The following is an 18,790-nucleotide window of genomic DNA, read 5'->3' as shown; positions in this document are numbered from 1 at the left end:
TTCCAGAAAGAAAGGCTGAAGAAGCTTTGAAAGTGTAGAGTAAAGAGCACAGAGTTGATGAAATTCTGAAAGGGTCATGAATGATAAAACTACTCAGCTGAAGATAGGAGAACAAGGAACTGAGTTCATGTTACAGGGTGGATGGACTTGCATTAGACTGGAGTCAAGCTGAAAAGGATTGTTATCTGAAATTCCTGAATTCATTTATGACTCCTGATGGTAACACATAGCTAAACTGAAGATGTAGTGCTGCCATCCCCAAAATTGGTAAGGTACAGGTAGAACATACAGTACATAAAATCAGAGCAAGGGTGAAATGGAGAATTAAAGTGACAGGTGACTGGGAATCACTTGCAAACTAAACAGATATTTTCTGCACAGGAGAATTCCAATCTGCTTTTGGTTTCTCCTTTATAGTGAGTGAGTTCTGGAAGCATTAGAATGATTCACGTGGAGGGACGGTCTGAATTGTGGGAAGGAATAAGCAAAAGAAGCTACATCTTGTGCCTTTTCCTGGGAAGCTGCAATGAGAAGGTGAGTGGTTGTTGGAAATGGCTGAGGGAGACATAGAATAAATAGCCTTTTTGGAGTGCTGAAAAATGCAGGGAGTCAGATATTGTTGAAGGTGACAATGAGCTTGAAATTTGGATGGACATGATATAAGGAAGCTGATTAAAAGAAACCCTACTGATGATACACACTCAAAGGTTCTTTATTAGGTGCACTGTGCATATGCTTAATGATGCAACTATCTAATCACCCAATCATGATGCAGCAACTCAATGTGTAAAAGCTTGTAGGCACCATCAAGAGGTTTAGTTGTCAGAATGGGGAAGAATTATGAAGCAAATGACTTTGACTGTGGAATGATTGTTGGTAATAGACAGGGTGCTTTGAGTGCCCCAAGAACTGCTGCTCTCAAGGGATTTTCACGCGCAATATTCTCTAGAGTTTACAGAAAATGGTACCAAAAAAAATAGAAAAAGAAAGGAAAGGAGTTCTGTGTGTGAAAACCCCTTGTTAGCAAAAGAGGTCAGAGGACAATATCCAGACTGGTTCAAGCTGATAGGACGATGACAGTAACTCAAATAGCCATGTCTTATAACAGTCATGTGCAGAAGAGCACCTCAGAATGCACAACACATTGAAACCTGAAGTGGATAGACTGCAGGAGCAGAAAACCATGAACATACACTCAGTGGCCACTTCATTAGTTACAGGAGGTACCTAATAAAGTGGCCATGAAATGTATGATCTATTGTTCAAGTTGCCCACTATTGATGTTTCTCCAAATGTTAAAGCCTCTATGGGTGTCATAACCTCACACGTTATTCACATTTTGTGTACACTAAAACCCTGAATTTAGCCACTTTAACCTGCAGTTGTTAGAAGACTGGTTTCACACTTAACCTGACTCTGTGGGTACTCTTTTAATACAGTAAGTAACCCATTTATTTCAGGGGTTAACAACCACCTAAAGAAACAGAAACAGTCCGATAATGTAACCACATTTAGAAGGTCTGCTGAAAAGGAATGAATTCTAAAATGTAAAAGGGATAACAGATAACTAAAGTCTTTCATGCTGTGGCTGCTGTTTGCTCAGAGCTGTGCTATTCACCTTTGGTGAATAAATTTGGGTAAAGCAGGGGCAGCTCACAGGAAAAGGCATCTTATATTACATTTGATAGTGGTTCTCATCCATTCCTGGACAGGAGCTGTAAGACAACTCTGACACCAGTGCCACCTACTGCACCACTTAGTTTTCTCTCATTTCCAAAGTATCTAACCTTTGCAAAAGATTGACAATTTTTAGGTGAATATGCTGAATCTTAATTACATTTTTGTGATGTACATCATCCAAGTACATTGCATTAATTTGACATCTTAATTCATTATTTAACATATTTGTTTTATTTCTCTGTATCTTCCAGATACAGATTCTTTTTGACATAATTCTCTCCTTTAATCCATGGTTTATTGTCCTCTCCTGTCAGCTTCCTTCTTCTTCAACCATTTGCCTGTTTCACCCATTATCTTCTACCTCCTCACATCATTCCCCTTCATATCCTTCTCCCACCCACCTATCTTCCTGTTCAACTAGATCACCTATCACCTGCCAGCTTGTGCTTCTACATCCCCCCTCCCTTTTTATCCTGGCTTCTGCCTGCTTCTTTTTCGATCCTGATTGAATATCTTGACCAGAAACATTAAATTCCCTCCATAGATGCTGCCTGACCTGCCAGGTCCCTCCAGTATATTGAGTTTGTTGTTATTTTTGACACATTTCTTTTACTCATATTTATCACTTTTTTGCTTTTCTCAAGGTCATAATTCCTCTAAATTGCTGATGATTTGCATTCATACTTCAGTTTGTTGATTTGTTTTGGAAGGAAAACAGGCTGTACTTGCTACACCATGTATTTGTGATAATTTGTCTTTGTGCACAGACAAAACTCAAGCTCCATCAATACCTTCAGAGCACAAAAAGCCTGTATACGGATGATGCATACCTGCCAAATTGATATAATTTGAATTTTCATTATTTGTAGCTATGAGATACATCCAGGATAATAACCATTTCTTTTGTTACAACTCAACATTTTTTATTCAGATTTGACTTTTATGTCAGTATTGTATTTAAAACCAAGTCTTTGTTGAAAAATATAATATTACAATTTTCATCTTTGTGTTATTTTGTAATACAGATTCTGAAAGCAATTGTAACAGGGCCAGAAACAAATAAACTCACCAATGACCTGCCATATTCAGTTCTTAATATGAATAGATCTATAAAGAAGGTTTGTGAGAGCAAAATGAATATAACCTCTTTCAAAGCTGTTAGTTGTATATAATTAGATACACGGCTGATTCTGGAGTTGCAGTCATACAGTGAGTGCAATAGGTTAGGTTGTTATTCCTGAGCAGTAGATCCATGACTTTTGGCTGATGCCTCAGTGTAGAATGATGTTCATAACACTGGAATGAATAAAACACAGATGAACTTCTGTCCTACTAATATGATAACCTATAGAACATTCAGCAAGTATCCATCTCCCCCAATGCACCATCATTTTGTTTGGTACTAACCTTTTATCCATGTTTCTGTTCCATCTGGATATGTGTTGTTCAACTTCATTATAACTGGCCTTCTTATTCTGGTCTCCCAAACCCATCCCTATTTACTCATCATTCTTGCCCTTGATGACCTTTCCCATGCATTATTTTTAATGTTCTCCAGCAAATTTTCTATGCCCATCCTCTCTTCTCTGCAAGCTCTTCCAGTCCTATGGAGACATAACAGCACAGAAACAGATTTCCTTCACCCAAATAATCCATACCAGCCAATATTCCCTTCTGAACTAGTCACATTTGCCTGCATTGGGCCCATATCCTTCTAAACCTTTCCTATCCATGTACCTTGACAAGTGTCTTTTAAATATTGAGGAATATATCTTTCTTAACCAATTCCACTGGCAGTTCCTTCCATATATTGAACATTCTCTAGGTGAAAAAGTTGGCCCTCAGCTTCCTATAAACCATTCTCCCCTCACCCTAAGCATATGTCCTCTTATTTTTGATTCCACAACCCTAGGGGAAGGATTGTGCACATTGATCAAATGCATGACACTCATGATTTGATATACTCTAGTTTACTCTTACCTTCTCCCTTCTCCTCACCTGACCATCACATCCCTCTGGTGTTCTTCCTTCTTCCTCCCACGGCCCATTCAGATTCAGATTCAAGTTCAGTTTATTGTCATTTAGAAACCGCAAATGCAATGCAGTTAAAAAATGAGACAACGTTCCTCCAGAATGATATCACAAAACCTCATGACAAAACAGACTACACCAGAAAAACCACATAACATTTGGCAATCCCCAATCCAGAGTCCGGAGAAGCTGCTGCGTATTCATATCGCACTACCATCTTAGTGTGTCCCCGAGAAAGGAGCTCCAAATCCAGCAGACAAAACAAGACCAAAATCTAAAAGCTACAAGACCTTCTCTTCCCTTCTCCTATGAGATTTGTTCTTCTTCAGCCCTATCTAGCTATCTAGAGTATCTATCAATCTATCTTTACCTTCTCCACCTATCACCTCCCAGCTTCTCACTTCACTGGCCCCACCCAGCCAGCCAGCCTCACCTTAATTGGCTTCACCTATCACTTGTCAGCCTGTACTACTTCCCGAACTCCCACCTTATTATGCTTCTTCCCCCTTACCTTTCAGTCCAGATGAAAGGTCCTGGCATGAAATGTCAACTGTTTATTCTCCTCCTTGGATGCTCTCTGGCCTACTGAATTCCTCCACCATTTTGTCTGTAGAATCTCTTGTGTCTATGTCTTCAGACTTTTCAGTGTGTAAATACAACACTCCTTGCCTATGACTGTACATGTTCTCCCCTTAACACTTAGGAAATAATATACTATCATATGATTTTGATGAACCATTTTATGCATTGCAACATTTCTGTTGTGACTTGCTGCAAGCCATCAGCGGAGGTATTGCTTGCACTTTCTCAAGCTGCATCAACATTCTTAAATAAAGATTGGTAGAAATACCACAACAGCAATACACAGAGTAAACAACATGCCAATAGATAACTCTGCTTGGCTTCTTCTTTGTGATTTTCTTACTGTACCCCAGCAAAGTAGGCATAGAGTCAGAGGTTAGTGCTTGTTTCCCACTGTAATGATTATTGTGTACTTACTTACTTTTGATAAATAGGTTATCAACAGCACTTGGTAAAGTCCTTCCCATGTGAATCCAATGGCTCCTTAAAAGGTTTCTTTTTCAGGGCCCTCATCCGAAATCAGGATGCATCCTCCTTATTTTGGGTCACTCCAGGCAGGTAGAAGCCTTTTCAGAAGAAGATTGAACACCTTGAGTTAGTTTCATACAATGCAATATACACACGTAATATGTATATCAGCTTCTCTAAGATCAATATTTCCAGGTTGTGACATGGCTTGGTTGCTCTGCCACCACCTCCAACAGGATTAATTTATTTTATGTTTAGGGTTGCTCTGATGCTACATAAGACCATGGGAAGGGCTACAGGCCATTGTACACCCTCTTTCTGACACTTAATTAGTTGTTGCTCAGTCATTGAACCCAATCATTCCATCAACTTGCCCTGATAACTCTGGATGATATGGATAATGGAAGGATCATTCTATATTCATCAGTCAACATAATTCTTGACAAACACTTTAAGTGAAGTGTGTTCGTTGGTCCGAGTCAATGCGGCATGGTGTTCTCCATCTAGGAATGCAGTCATTAATCAGAGCTTTTGTTGTGTGTGGGCAGTGGCTTTCCTTGATGGAATACCTCTCACCCATCTCAAAACCATGACCACTAGGACCAGTAACATCCGAGTATCCTTGACACTTAGTGAAGGATATTTTTATCCATGGAAAGTAATGTAATTCGCTTGTTAGTGCAAAATGATTCAGGTATGATTGGAGCACTGAATATGGTAGCTTTCCTGCTGTTGCAGTATTAGTTTTCTGGCATATCACGTGTATTTCTAATGTTTATTGAGTTTTGGCCCTGAACTTTGGATTCCACCACCTTCGAGAAAATCTATTGCATGTATTTTCCACTCCAATTTATCCCAGGGCTGTATCCCTTGTGCCAGATAAGAACACAACTTAGTTGGAGCTACTAATCTGTGATTAGTGCCATATCTTCATATTCCATCACAGATTAATTTCCCACCATTCTCCATCCAGAACCACTTTTCTTTGTTAGAGCAATTAGCTTGTTTTTCTTGAATATCTTGTGTGCTTGTCTCTGGTAGAGCTCAGATTTCTTTCTGTAATTTTAGTTGTAGGGTTCACCTTATGTATTCCTTGTATTTCTTCCACCTCTTTTTTTTTGTTTCTTCATGCACTGGCATGTGCTGCGTCCTCTGCAAGTACTTTTCCATGGCTTCACAAAGTATTCCTTTAGGGGGAGCTTTTACATTTTAATAGACACAATTTTGATGGCAAATTCATACATCCATTAGTTCTTATGCCAACTGGCCATTGCAATTCCTCTTTGCCTCCATAAATTCTAATGAACAAAACCAAAAGCATATCAAGTATTTGTGTAGATATTAACTGATTGTCCTCCAGCCATTTTACAGGCCTCATTCAGAGCCTTCAGTTACACCCGATATGCAGAGGTAACAGGAGCCATAATTCCTGATGTCAGCACTTAGTTTCAGAAGCAACATCCTATCCAGTCATTTTAACTCCCTTCTCAACTGTCAAGGAACCAGTAGTGTACAGAATCAAATCCATATTCAATAGAGGTATCTCTCTGTGGTGGTTTGCATCTTCATCGCATGTTATTATCCTTGGACAGTCATGGTTATCAGACTCCACTTTGTCCAATTGTGACAGTGCAGCTGGATTTACTGTACTTTCTCACTGGGTGACAATGCCACTTGCAGGTCAGGTATTATCTCATGAGGGAAGCAAAACAGGTGACAGTTTGGGCTGAGACCCTTAATCAGTAACGTATACAAAACACTGAAGGAACTCAGCAGATCAGGCAGCATCTATGGATAGGAGTAACAAGCTGACATTTTGGACTGAGATCCTTCATCAAGACTGGAAAGGAAGGGGGAGCGAGACAGAATAAAAGGTCCAAAGTTCAAAGTACATTTATTATCAAAGTATGAATACTTTATACAAGCTTGAAATTCCTCTCCTCACAGGCAGCCACAAAACAAGGAAACATAATAGAACCCATTAAAGCAAATGAGAATCATTGAACACCAAAAGTACAGAGAAAATAAAAACAAATTGTGCAAAAAATAAAAGTAAGCAAATAGAATTCAGAACTGAAGATCATGAAAGTGAGTTGACAGCCAGGCATACTTCAATGGCAGGACACATCCTCAGTTCAATACAGAGACAAATAAACCGCAGAGCAGAGCACTGAAATTCAGTCCAAAGGCGAGTAAACTTCTCGGAGCAGTGAGCTGAACCAGACTGTCCCTTGCCTGCCGCCTCTTCACCCTGACCTTTTCAATCTGGCACAGTGCTTAAATAGTCCAAACCTCAGTTCAATCCTTGCTTTTGCACGTGGGCCTGTCTCTTGAATACACTCTTGGGCTTGAGCACCACCGCCTTTATTTGGCACATATCCAACCTTTCCAATTCATCTCGCCACTTAAATTGATCCAGCTTCAGATCCTTCCTCACTCTCTGGCCTGTGCTTTGTCATGACTCTGCCCCGCCTCACCTTGGTTCTGCCACATCAAGTTGCCTCGAAATCTGCTCCAGCAATGGCCATAGATTGGCTCATTTTGGGCTCTCTGGCCCAGGCCCTGCCACTGTGTTTTGGCTTTTATACACTTTGCTGCAACTGTCCTGCAACATCAAGCTTTCAGTTCACGCTGCAAAAATGCCAGTCATACAAGCAGTTCAAAAGCTCAACTCCAATGGGGAAGTTACAGGCTATTGTTTACAGTGATTGTTTGCCAGAAAAAGTGTGATTCTTTATCTTATTTGCCACCAGCAAGTAGTAGCTGAGCTTCACCAGCACAGTCTTAAACTGAAAATTATGATGAAAGGAGTACTTCATCAGGACTGGACAGGAAGAGGGACGGAAGCAAGAGTAAAAGAGTGGAGAGGGACTGATGGACTGTGATGGACTAGCTTGGTTTAAACACTCTATGATTTCTTACCATCTTGGGCAGAGCCATTACCACAACAGCTGTGATGCATTTAGATTTTTTTTGTGTGTCACACCAGACAGTCAGCTATTCTTGTCTGGCGTGTGGTGTCAGGATTTGTCCCCTTTTGGATTAACTGGGTCACAATATGAATGTTCCTGACTCGACCCTTGTTTTTTTTTACGAGGCCGAGTGGCTAGCTTGATGCTCAACCCAGCACGGATGGAAAGCGTGCTCAGGGGGTGGCCCGACTTGGATTTGAACTCGGGAGCCTCCGCTCCAGAGTCCGGCACTGATGCCATTGCGCCACCAGCCGGCATGCATATAGATAGGATGCACTCTATGGTGAATCCGCAAAAAATTAGTGATAGTCATTGTAAGCATGCTGAATTTCCTTGTTCTTCTAAGGAAGGAGACATGTAGGAGTGCTTTCATAGCCATAACACCCACATGGCTGAACAAGGACAAATTGTTGGTGATATTGAAACCTTGTAACTTGAAGCTCACAGCCACCTCCATCGCAGTACCATTGACATAGACAGATGTGTACTCCTCCTTGCTAGTCTAAATCTGATGATGAGCTCTTTTGCTTCCCTGACTTCAAGGGGAGGGTTGTTGTCCTGACACTACTGTGACCATGAACTGACTTACTGCAGAAAGTGGTATATATGAATATCATTTTTCATTACCACAAGAAGACATTTCTTGGAGACTCAGCAGAACCTTACAAACTCATATTTCATCAATCTTTTATACTCTTAAGAATAAAGGTAAGAGCCAATGATTTAATATAGTTCAATCACTGCATGACATTGTTTACTTCAATATTTTGCATTTGATAAATGGTTCTATTGAAGGACCTATTTACAGTACAAGCACACTATAAGTGACCAGACACCTCTGAAGGTTCAAACACCTTTGCTGAGGCTAAATAATTCACATGGGAGGTCTAAAAACATTTGAAGACAGTAAGCCAGATACTCACAATTAGTGGTGTGATTTCTGATTCTCTGAGCACACCAATATTCACAATTATTGATAATTAAATATGGTAAGTGACAAAATTTAGTCAGAATCAGAATCAAGTTTAATATTACTGGCATGTGTTGTGAAATGTATTGTTTTGCAGCAGCAATACATTGCAAATACATAATAGTACAAAACAAATTACAATAAGGTGTATATACAAGCATATAAAAATAAATCAAGTAGACCAAAAGGAAAGGGAAAAGTACTGTGGTAGTGTTCAAGCAATCATTGTCCATTTGTTGGTGAAGGGGAAGAAGCTGTTCCTGAAATGTTAAGTGTGTGTCTTTAGGCTCCTGTACCTCCTACTTGATGGTAGCAAAGGGAAGAGGGCATGGCCTGAGAGATGGGAGTCCTTCATGATGGATGCTGCCTTTTTGAGCCATTACCTTTTCAAGCTGTCCTTCATGTTGGGGAGGCTAGTGCCCATGATGGTGATGCAACCAGTTAGAATGCTGTCCATAGAACATCTGCAGAACTTTGCAAATGGCTTCAGTGACATACCAATTCTCCTCAAAATTCTAATAAATATAACCACTGTCATGCCTTCTTTGTAATTGCATTAATATGTTGGGCTCAGGAAAATCTTCAGCAACACAGGAACTTAAAATTCTCACATATTCCACTTATGATCCCTCGAGTACTGGTGTGTGTTTCCTCAACCTCTCCTTCCTGAAGTCCATAATCAAATTTTCGTTCTTGCTGACATTGAATGTAAGATTGTTGTTGTGACGCTACTCAACCAGTTGATCTGTTGCAATCCTGTACACCTTCTTGTCACCATTTGAAATTCTGCCAACAACAGCTGTGTTGTCAGCAAATTTATAGATCATGATTGAGCTGTACTTAGCCACACTACCCTTCCAAAGGACTGTAACCATGTTGTGGTTTGGAGGTAAAATGCAGCATGTCCAGGTTCTTGCTTAGGCAAGATTTGATTCTAACCACGGCCAAACTCTCAAAACACTTCCTCACAGATGTGAGTGCTACTGGGCAATAAATGTTGAACCAACTCACCCTGCTCTTCTTGGGCACTGATATAATTGTTGCTCTTTGAAGCAAGTGGGAACTTTCAACTGAAGCACATGAGAAATTGAAGATAAACACAAAGTACACTGCAGATGCTGTGGTCAAATCAACACATACAAACAAGCTAGATGAACTCAGGATGAAGGGTCTCGACCCGAAACGTTGACTGCTCATTTTAACTGATGCTGCCCAACCTGTTGAGTTCATCCAGCTTGTTTGTACATGTAGAAATTGAAGATGTTTTGAACACTCTCCCTAGTTGATTGGCACAGGTTTTCAGGGTCCTGCTAGGTACACTATCAAGGCCTGATACCCTGCAAGGGCTCACCCTCTTGAAAGATATTCTGACATTGACCTCCATGACAGATATTGCAGTGTTACCAGACACTACAGGGATTTGTACAAGTGTTGTTTTATTCTCCCCTTCAAAGCATGCGTACAAGATATTGAACTCTGCTGGGATGGAAGCATTACAGTCATTCATGATGTTAAGTTTCTCTTTGTAAGGTGTATTAGCCCTCAAACTCTGCCAGAGCTAACGTACATCAGATTCTGTGTCTAATCTCAATTGGAATTGTTTTCTCACCCATAAACTAACCTTGTGTAGGTCGTACCCAGACTGCTTGTGTAGTTCGGGATCAGTGGTCTTGAACACCACAGATTCAGTCATCAGCAGACTATGGATCACCTGGTTCATCCATGGCTTTTGGTTTGGATATATCCAGTATGTTCTCAAAGGCTCACACTCATCCACACAGGTATTGACGAACCTTAGCATAATGACTTGAAGACAGATCCCTAAATACTGCCCAGTGCATTGACTCAAAGCAGACCTGTAAATGTTCCTCTGCTTGTCTTGACCATACCTTCCTGGTCCTCACACTGGTGTTGCAGTCTTTAGTCTCTGCATATATGCTAGGAGGAGAAGTACTGTCAGGTGATCAGATTTTCCAAAGTGTGGTTGTGGGATGGCTCGATAAGCTTTCCTAACGGTGGAATAACAGTGGCTTCTCTGGTTCCACAGGTGACACGTTGGTGGTAGTTGTTCAGAGACTTCTTCAAGCAGGCCTGGTTAATATCTCCCACAATGATACGAAAGGCATCTGGCCTTCCTGTTTTCATGCCTGCTGATTACATTGCTCAGTTCTTCCCGTTTGCTTTGGCTATTAAAGTCACTGCTTGAACTTTATCTTGTCATGTCTGCACAGGCGGGCATCTCCCAGTCTCCTTCCAGTGTACACAGTTGATCTGTTGATGGATCAATGTTGTTGGTCTATGGCATGCATAGTACTTGGTTGACTGAGAAAGGCACCGTCCAGAGCAGAGATCTTGGATACCATCCTGTTTCATCTTGGATCAAGGATTTCCACAGTCCCATCCGGATCATTCCGAGCTGTTAGATAACAGCTGTGGGGATGGGGGGGTTGGTGGTGGTGGAGGAGCATGGCTCCTGTCAGACCTGCTCAGCAGGAATGTCCCAGTGTCCACCCAGTTAACAGGAGTCATTAACTCATTACCTGCAGCCTATTTAAACCCATCTCACATCCACAGTTCTTTGTTCAATCATTCAACAAGCCAGCCTCAACCAGTTCCTCCTAGCCTTCAGTTACCTTGTTGTCTTGTCATGTTAAGTATCTGTTCACTCTTGTTTTGTGCTCCCTCTTGGCTTGTCATTTTGCTGTTCATTAGTAAAATATCACTTACTGCTAAATCATGTCAGCTGCACTGCTTTTGGGTTAAGCCTCCTCTACATTTCCCAACATATCTTATATTTTTAAGTGAAAAGCTGTTACCCGTATCCTGAAAGCTACAACCTCTCAAGTTTGGTATTGTTCTGTTAAATATATTGGGCATGTTCTGAAGTGCCTCGGGGTTTATTTCATGATATGGAGGCCAGAACAGTTCAAGGTACTCAAAGTGTATTCTAAACAAGATTCTGTACAGCTAGAAGCTAATTCACACAAAAGGAGCTTTGCTAAACTGCTGTTGCATGAGAGACTTCTAATGCATGACTCAGAGATACCTATCACAACCAGTATTGAACAGCAATACAAGGTCAATATGAAGTCAGCAATGTAGCAAGCTATCTTGAGTGGGTTAGCACATTTTTCATTGTGTTCAAGGCTGCACTTGTAGAGAAAAATACAAAGAACTATAATATGTTTCTGGAATCACACAAAAAAATAACTTCCCATGAGAATGATTGCAGATTGGGGAATGACTTTACAAAGTAAGCACTTGAGCAAGCACTGTGCAATATGCAGCCTCTGGAATAACCAGGATGTTTTTTTGGAGAAAATATAACAGTAACCCTGCTGAAGGTTATACCTCGTTATCTATGGCTATTCCATATTTGGGTTTGCTGACGACATCACTACTGTTGGCCGAATCAAAAGTGATGACGAATCAGCATATAGAAAGGAGGTTGAAAACCTGGGTGAGTGGTGCCACAACAACAACCACAATAACTCAATGTCAGCAAGACCAAGAAGGTGATTATTGACTACAGGAGGATGAAACCAGAGGTCCATGATCCAATCCTCATCAGGGTATCAGAGCTGGAGAGGGTCAGTAACTTTAAATTTCTCTATGTTAGTATCTTAGAGGATCTCCCCTGGTCCAGCATGCAAGAATCGTTACAAAGAAAGTAGGGCAATATCTCTATTAGAAATTTGCATCGATTTGGCATGTAATCTAAAACCCTGACAAACTTCTATAGATGTGCAATGGAGAGTGTATTGTCTGGTTGCATGACTTGATATGGGAACACTAATGCCCTTAAGTGGAAAAGCCTATAAAATGTAATGGATACAACCTAGTCCATCACAAGTAAAGCCTTCCCCACCATTGAAAGTATCTACATAAAATGTGGTTGCAGGAAAGCAGTATCCATTATCAAGGACCTGCACCATCCAAGTCATGCTCGCATCACTGTTGTCATCAAGAAGGACGTGCAGGAACTCAGGACCCACTCCTCAAGGGGACAGTTATTACTCCTCAACCATCAGGCTCTTGAACCAGAGTGAACAATTTCACTCACTCCATCACTGAACTATTCCCACAACCTTTGGACTCACTTTCAAGGACTCTTCATCTCATGTTCTGAATATTAACTACTTGTTTGTTTCTCTCTTTCTTTATTTAATTTATTCATTTTCATTCATAAAGTTTGTGGGCTTTTACAAACTGGTTGTTTGTCCACCTACTGTGTAGCCTTTCATGAATTTGATCAGGTTTCTTTACATTTATCGTGAATACCTGCAAGAAAATAAATGTCGTGGTTGTATATGTTTACATAGAATAATATAATTTGATAATAAATTTACTTTGAAATTTCATATTTTCAAGGTTGAGGTGAAGTAATGAGATCCTCTCACAGCCCCTCAGCGCCCTTCATTTGCCCCCACTCCATGCACTGCCACTATTCTTGTACATTAATTTGTATAGGATTGCTCCTGGAGCAGATCCTCAGCGGCTGCACAAGGGCACTTGATGAGGGATGGTACCGATGGAGGCATGATCAGATCCTGAAGACCATTGATGAAGCCATCAGCGCAGGAGTTGAGTGGGAGAAACGGTTCCGACCCTCAAGCAGGCCATTGCCTTTGTCAGAGCTGGGGAGCAGCCAATACATCCCAAAAGAACATCTCCAGGCATCCTGACCTTTGCAAGACACTGGCAGCTGTTAGTGGACCTCAAAGGGCAGCCTAAGTTCCCCAACCATATTGCAGCCACTACCCTGTGACCAGACATTGTCCTTGTGTCCATGTCTACCAAGCAAGTGGGGCTGCTGGAGCGGACAGTCCCATGGGAAGATCACTTGGAAGAGGCCTTTGAAAGGAAGCTCTGCAAGTACGCAGGACTGGTCAGCCACTGCCAGCAGGCTGGATGGAGAGCGAAGTGTCTTCCAGTGGAGGTTTTTTGTAGGGGATTCACATCCCGTTCTTCAACCAGAGTCCTTCAGCAATTTGGGCATCGAGGGAGAGAGGAAAAGGAGAGTCACCTGCAGTACCACCGATGCGGCAGAGAGGGCCTCAAGGTGGCTGTGGCTCAAGAGAGGGGAACCATGGAGTCTTGTGTAGTTAGCCATCTGGACACAAGCTGGGGTCTAATCTGCCCCTGCTGGGTCACCTGGAGAAGGGTGTAAGATGTTGAAAGACCCGACACACCTGATGATTCCAGGAACATCACTGAAGATGTGTCCAGAGGCATCAGTAGATGTATGTATACAGCTTATGTTTATATTTATTGTGTTATTTGTACTTATTGAGTTTATTATCCTGCATCAGATCTAGAGTGACAATCATTCCATTCTCCTTTATACTCATGTTCTGAAGAATGACAATTAACAATCTTAAATCTTGAATTTTCACTGAATACAAATAGTCATTTCCAGGCAGTAGAATGTGAATGCTTACTTGCTATTTAGCAGCATCTCAGAGCTGTGATAAACTGCACCTTGAGTGAAATGTGCACTTTAAGACTCTGTACGAAAGGAAGGTAGTTCAAGGAAGTCTCATTAGTTTGATCCTGGGCTGAAAGCCAATCTCCTTCAAGGTTCTGACAGGGTAAATGTTGGCCACTGTTTACCATGAGTCATTTAGAAATAGCAAGTAAAGTCTTAAAATTATGCTTTGGCAATTTAGGGCTGAAATGAAGAGAAATTTCTTCTCAATAGGTTGCGAATCTCTCTCTCTCTCTCTCTCTCTCTCTCTCTCTCTCTCTCTCTCTCTCTCTCTCTCTCTCTCTCTCTCTCGCTCTCTCTCTCTCTCTCTCTTTCTCTCTCTCTCTCTCTCTCTCTCTCTCTCTCTCTCTCTCTCTCTCTCTCTCTCTCTCCCCCCCCCCCCCTCCCTCCCTCCCTCCTTCTTTTGAATACCCAATGCTGAATATGTTCAAAGTGATGATGGATTTTTTGGACTCTAAGGTAATCAAGGAAAATAGAGATAGTACAAGAAAGTGAACTTGCAGTGATAGATCATCCACAATTCACTGAACTATTCTGGAGGCTTGAGGGGATATAATACCTACTGTTCCTCCTATTTCTAAAGCTGATTTTTTAGACCAATTCAGCACATTAAGTTGTGCTGACTGAATTTTCTTTACTTCATGTCACAAAATGGAATCAATATACTGATAAAAAAGGTAACAACGAGTCAAAATAGTAAATAGTTGTAGCAACACACACAAGATGCTGGTGGAACACAGTAGGCCAGGCAGTATCTATAGGAAGAAGCACTGTCGATGTTTTGGGCCGAGACCCTTCGTCAGGTCTAACTTAAAGGAAAGGCAGTAAGAGATTTGAAAGTAGGAGGAGGAGGGGGAAATACAAAATGATAGGAGAAGAGCAGAGGGGTTGGGGTGAAGCTGAGAGCCGGAAAGGTGATTGGCAAAAGGGATACAGAGCTGGAGAAGGGAAAGGATCGTGGGACAGGAGGCCGAGGGAGAAATCAGGATCTCCCAGTGGCCACACATTTTAATTCCACGTCCCATTCTCATTCTGATATGTCTATCAATGGCCTCCTCTACTGTCAAGATGAATCCACACTCGGGTTAGAGGAACAACAACTTATATACCGACTGGGTAGCCTCCAACCTGATGGCATGAACATTAACCTCTATAACTTCTGTTAATGCCCCTCCTCCCCTTCTTACCCCATCCCTGACATATTTAGTTGTTTGTTTTTTTTCTGTCTTTCTGCCTATCACTCTGCCTGTTCTCCATCTCCCTCTGGTGCTCCCCTCCCCCTTTCTTTCTCCCTAGGCCTCCTGTCCCATGATCCTTTCCCTTCTCCAGCTCTGTATCCCTTTTGCCAATCACCTTTCCGGCTCTCAGCTCCACCCCACCCCCTCCGGTCTTTTCCTATCATTTCGCATTTTTTTTATCTTTCCTTTCAGTTGGTCCTGATGAAGGGTCTCAGCCCGAAACGTCGACAGTGCTTCTTCCTATAGATGCTGCCTGGCCTGCTGTGTTCCACCAGCATTTTGTGTGTTGCTTGAATTTCCAGCATCTGCAGATTTCCTCATGTTTGCTTAGTAAATAGTTGTGAGGTGTTACTGTTTCACTCTGTTCCCTGTACTTAGTCTCAAATATTAATGTTCCTTGGCCCCTGCTACCTCTGTCTACTTTCTAGCTTATATGAGCATAAAACTTAGACTCCTTCACCCAAGATATGAGCAATAAAGAATTTAATTTGCAGCTGGACTTCCACATAAGATGAAACGCATTTACTTTGCCAGTAAAGGTGCTAAAAATTACACATCGATAATTTACTGAACGAGCAAGACTAGCAAGACAGTTAGATAGTGATATATTGCCCGTTTGATCTAGTGGGATCACTTTCCTGAAAGATTTATAGCTTTACAGCATTTTGTCTATAGATTACATTTACATTTCAAGGCTTCCACTTCAGATTAAACAGTGTGTTTATGCCTTTGCATGTGCTTTTCAGCAAAAGTAGCTCTAAAATATTCATGCTATTAAGAATTATGACTTCAAATCCAGATCCACTTTTAAACAGTGTTAACAAGAAAGCAATGGAGGTATGTTGTTTTCTAGAATTATTGGTTACATTAGTCCATAAGAAATAAATAATTTCCGTGCAGACCCAATTAAAATTCATCATCCACACCTCATGATAAATACATAAATACACCTCAAACCCCAATGCATTCATTACCCTTTGATTGATTTTGAATTTATATAACAAATAATATTAAGTACTTTTTATAATCTCACAACAGACTAGAATAAAGTAGTATGTATAATTTTTATTATTCAGTATTGTTGCTAGGTAGTAATGAAAGTTTTAAAAATTTAGTTTTGGATGTAAAACAAGCCAATTGAACTTTCAGTTAGTAGATCTTCAACCTGACATAATGTTGTCTTTTCAGTGATTTTAGTCCTCCAAAATGAAGACAGCTGGAATGGCAATGAATACTGATCTTGCCAGTGACATCCACCTCCCGTGAGGAATAAAAAGCAAATCAGGGCAGATCAGTAAAGTGAGAATGGAGATTAATTAAGAATTAGCTATCAGCAGAAATTGAGATTCTATGTTAAAAAAAAGGAGGCAAAGATAACTGTTAAATTTAAATGAAAATCAGTGAGCTCTATATGCTGGAAATATAAAATAAAAATAAGAAATGCTGAAAGCACTCAGAGGATCAAGCAGCATGTGCTTAAAGAGAACAGAGGTGATGCTTGAGGTCCAAGACCCTTCATCCTAAATGGTAATGGATCTTTGAACTGGAATGTTATGATTGCTTTTCTTCTACAGATGCTGCCTGACCTGCTCAGTTTTAGTTTTCAGCCAGTGTTAAAGAGAAGAGGATTGCAAAATATGGAACATTCTCTGAAATTAGTAGAAATCTGAGCAATTTAATGGTCACAAAATTTAGTAAACAGGTTGACAAAACAGTAGAATGATAGTGATCAAATTTTACTTAGTGAATGAAGGGAATTTAAAGAATTATTTGAATAAATAGAGCCACTAAGGAGTAGACATTTGTCCTGTTTTGTCTATATCTAAATTTGAGATGTAGTAGCATACAGATGTTAAACTTCACCTCTAACATTCAGTTCCAATACCATTGATATTTGGGAGTAATTTAAAGAAATATCATTGTTAACCATTGTGAGGGTTGTTGCAGTACCTGAATAATCTCAAGCAAACTGAACCTTTAGGACTCTAGTCTCAATAATATATTAGATCATTCACTTGCACATATACAGGAGTTTTAATATATAATCTTCCATTGTCAGCATTTTGTTGTCAGTGTAGTTGATGTCCAGCTAATCTTCAGACTCGGAGCTCAAGCTACAAACAATTATATTTGCATCTTCTCTCTAAAGTAATCTTGTTTCTTCTTTAACATGCTGTTACTTCAAGGAATCTAAATTCTAGATTGAATTGCTTTGTGGCAGCCTCTCGGTTGTATTTATTTTCTCCATGTACTTTCATACAGTGAACCAAGCATTGAAAATCATTTTCTGTGCCATCAATTTCTGCTTATCTTTGCTGTCCATTGTTCCCCATTGAAATCCATAAGTACCCTTACTAAGTAATTTCCCTTTATATCATTACATTCAGTCTTTTAAAGTATATATGTTACATGTTCACATTTTTGCATCATTAGGATTTCTCATTCATTTCTTTTCTGCTGTTTAACAATTGCCTTAAGAACTCAGAGTCATTAAGCTGGCTAGCCTGTGTGTGTCAAAATGCCTGACTCTGCTTATTCCTGATTATTTCTGTAGAAAATAGCTTTACTTTTCGGAAATATATTGGGCTGTGTTTTTGCTGATCGCATGCTGCGTATTCACTTATTGTTTTAGTGTTGATAAAATAAATTTTCCTTCATTTCACGGCAATTTGATCCGTAATTTCTGTAGATTTGGTAGAGTGGGTCATTGAGACATTGAGTGATACAGCAAAGAACCCTTCAGCCCAGATAGTCTATGATGACCAAGTCCTGAGCAAGTCCCAAATATCGGGACACTTCCGCACAACTCTAAGTTTTAGGTCAAATTCATTGCTTTACAAATAGTACTGTCCTGTTAAGGATATGTCCAGTAGTGCCCCCATGCTTCAAGTTGCAACTGAGAGATGCCCTCCAAGTTTTGCTGTTGCCAAGTAGTTCTTAAGCAAGTAATTAATTATCAAAGAGATCATTGAAAATTATGGGTATCATGGAGAGTAATTATAGTCACAATAAAACATTTTTGCTGGTGATTTGAGTTACAAACTTTGTACATCTTATGAAGAAGTGGCCATTTTCAGCAAAAAAAAATGCATCAGGTTAAAATGTGTTTCCTGCAAACATTTTTCAAGCCATTGAAGCATGTAAGAAATTACTGATTTCAGAATTCTTGATAATTGATCCCTGGATATCCGGACAGTTTGAAGTCCAACATTGACTGATGGAAGGTTGGCATTCAATATTTAACTAAAACAAAGATTGGTTCTAGCTGGGCAAGAAGGATACCAGATGGCCCTTAAAAAGTATGCGGGGAAATCTATGCTTGAATCTGTGAACCTAATAATTTCAATAAAATGTTTAGAGC

The 18,790-nt window shown here is 40.4% G+C and overlaps 1 long non-coding RNA gene across 1 annotated transcript in view; it reads left to right on the top strand.

Annotated features, from left to right (window-relative positions):
• Positions 1-448: 448 nt before the first annotated feature.
• Positions 449-18,790, top strand: part of LOC132378384 (uncharacterized) — a 36,159-nt gene continuing 17,817 nt past the window's right edge. The window contains exons 1-2 of the long non-coding RNA XR_009507016.1: positions 449-534; positions 13,075-13,946. This is a non-coding gene — a long non-coding RNA (uncharacterized LOC132378384). The remainder of the gene's footprint in view (positions 535-13,074; positions 13,947-18,790) is intronic.

The sequence above is a fragment of the Hypanus sabinus genome, chromosome 20 (assembly GCF_030144855.1).
Source record: "Hypanus sabinus isolate sHypSab1 chromosome 20, sHypSab1.hap1, whole genome shotgun sequence".
Classification (NCBI taxonomy): Eukaryota; Metazoa; Chordata; class Chondrichthyes; order Myliobatiformes; family Dasyatidae; genus Hypanus; species Hypanus sabinus.
Note: the sequence above shows the minus strand (reverse complement) of the source record. Positions and strands in the feature narration are given on the sequence as shown.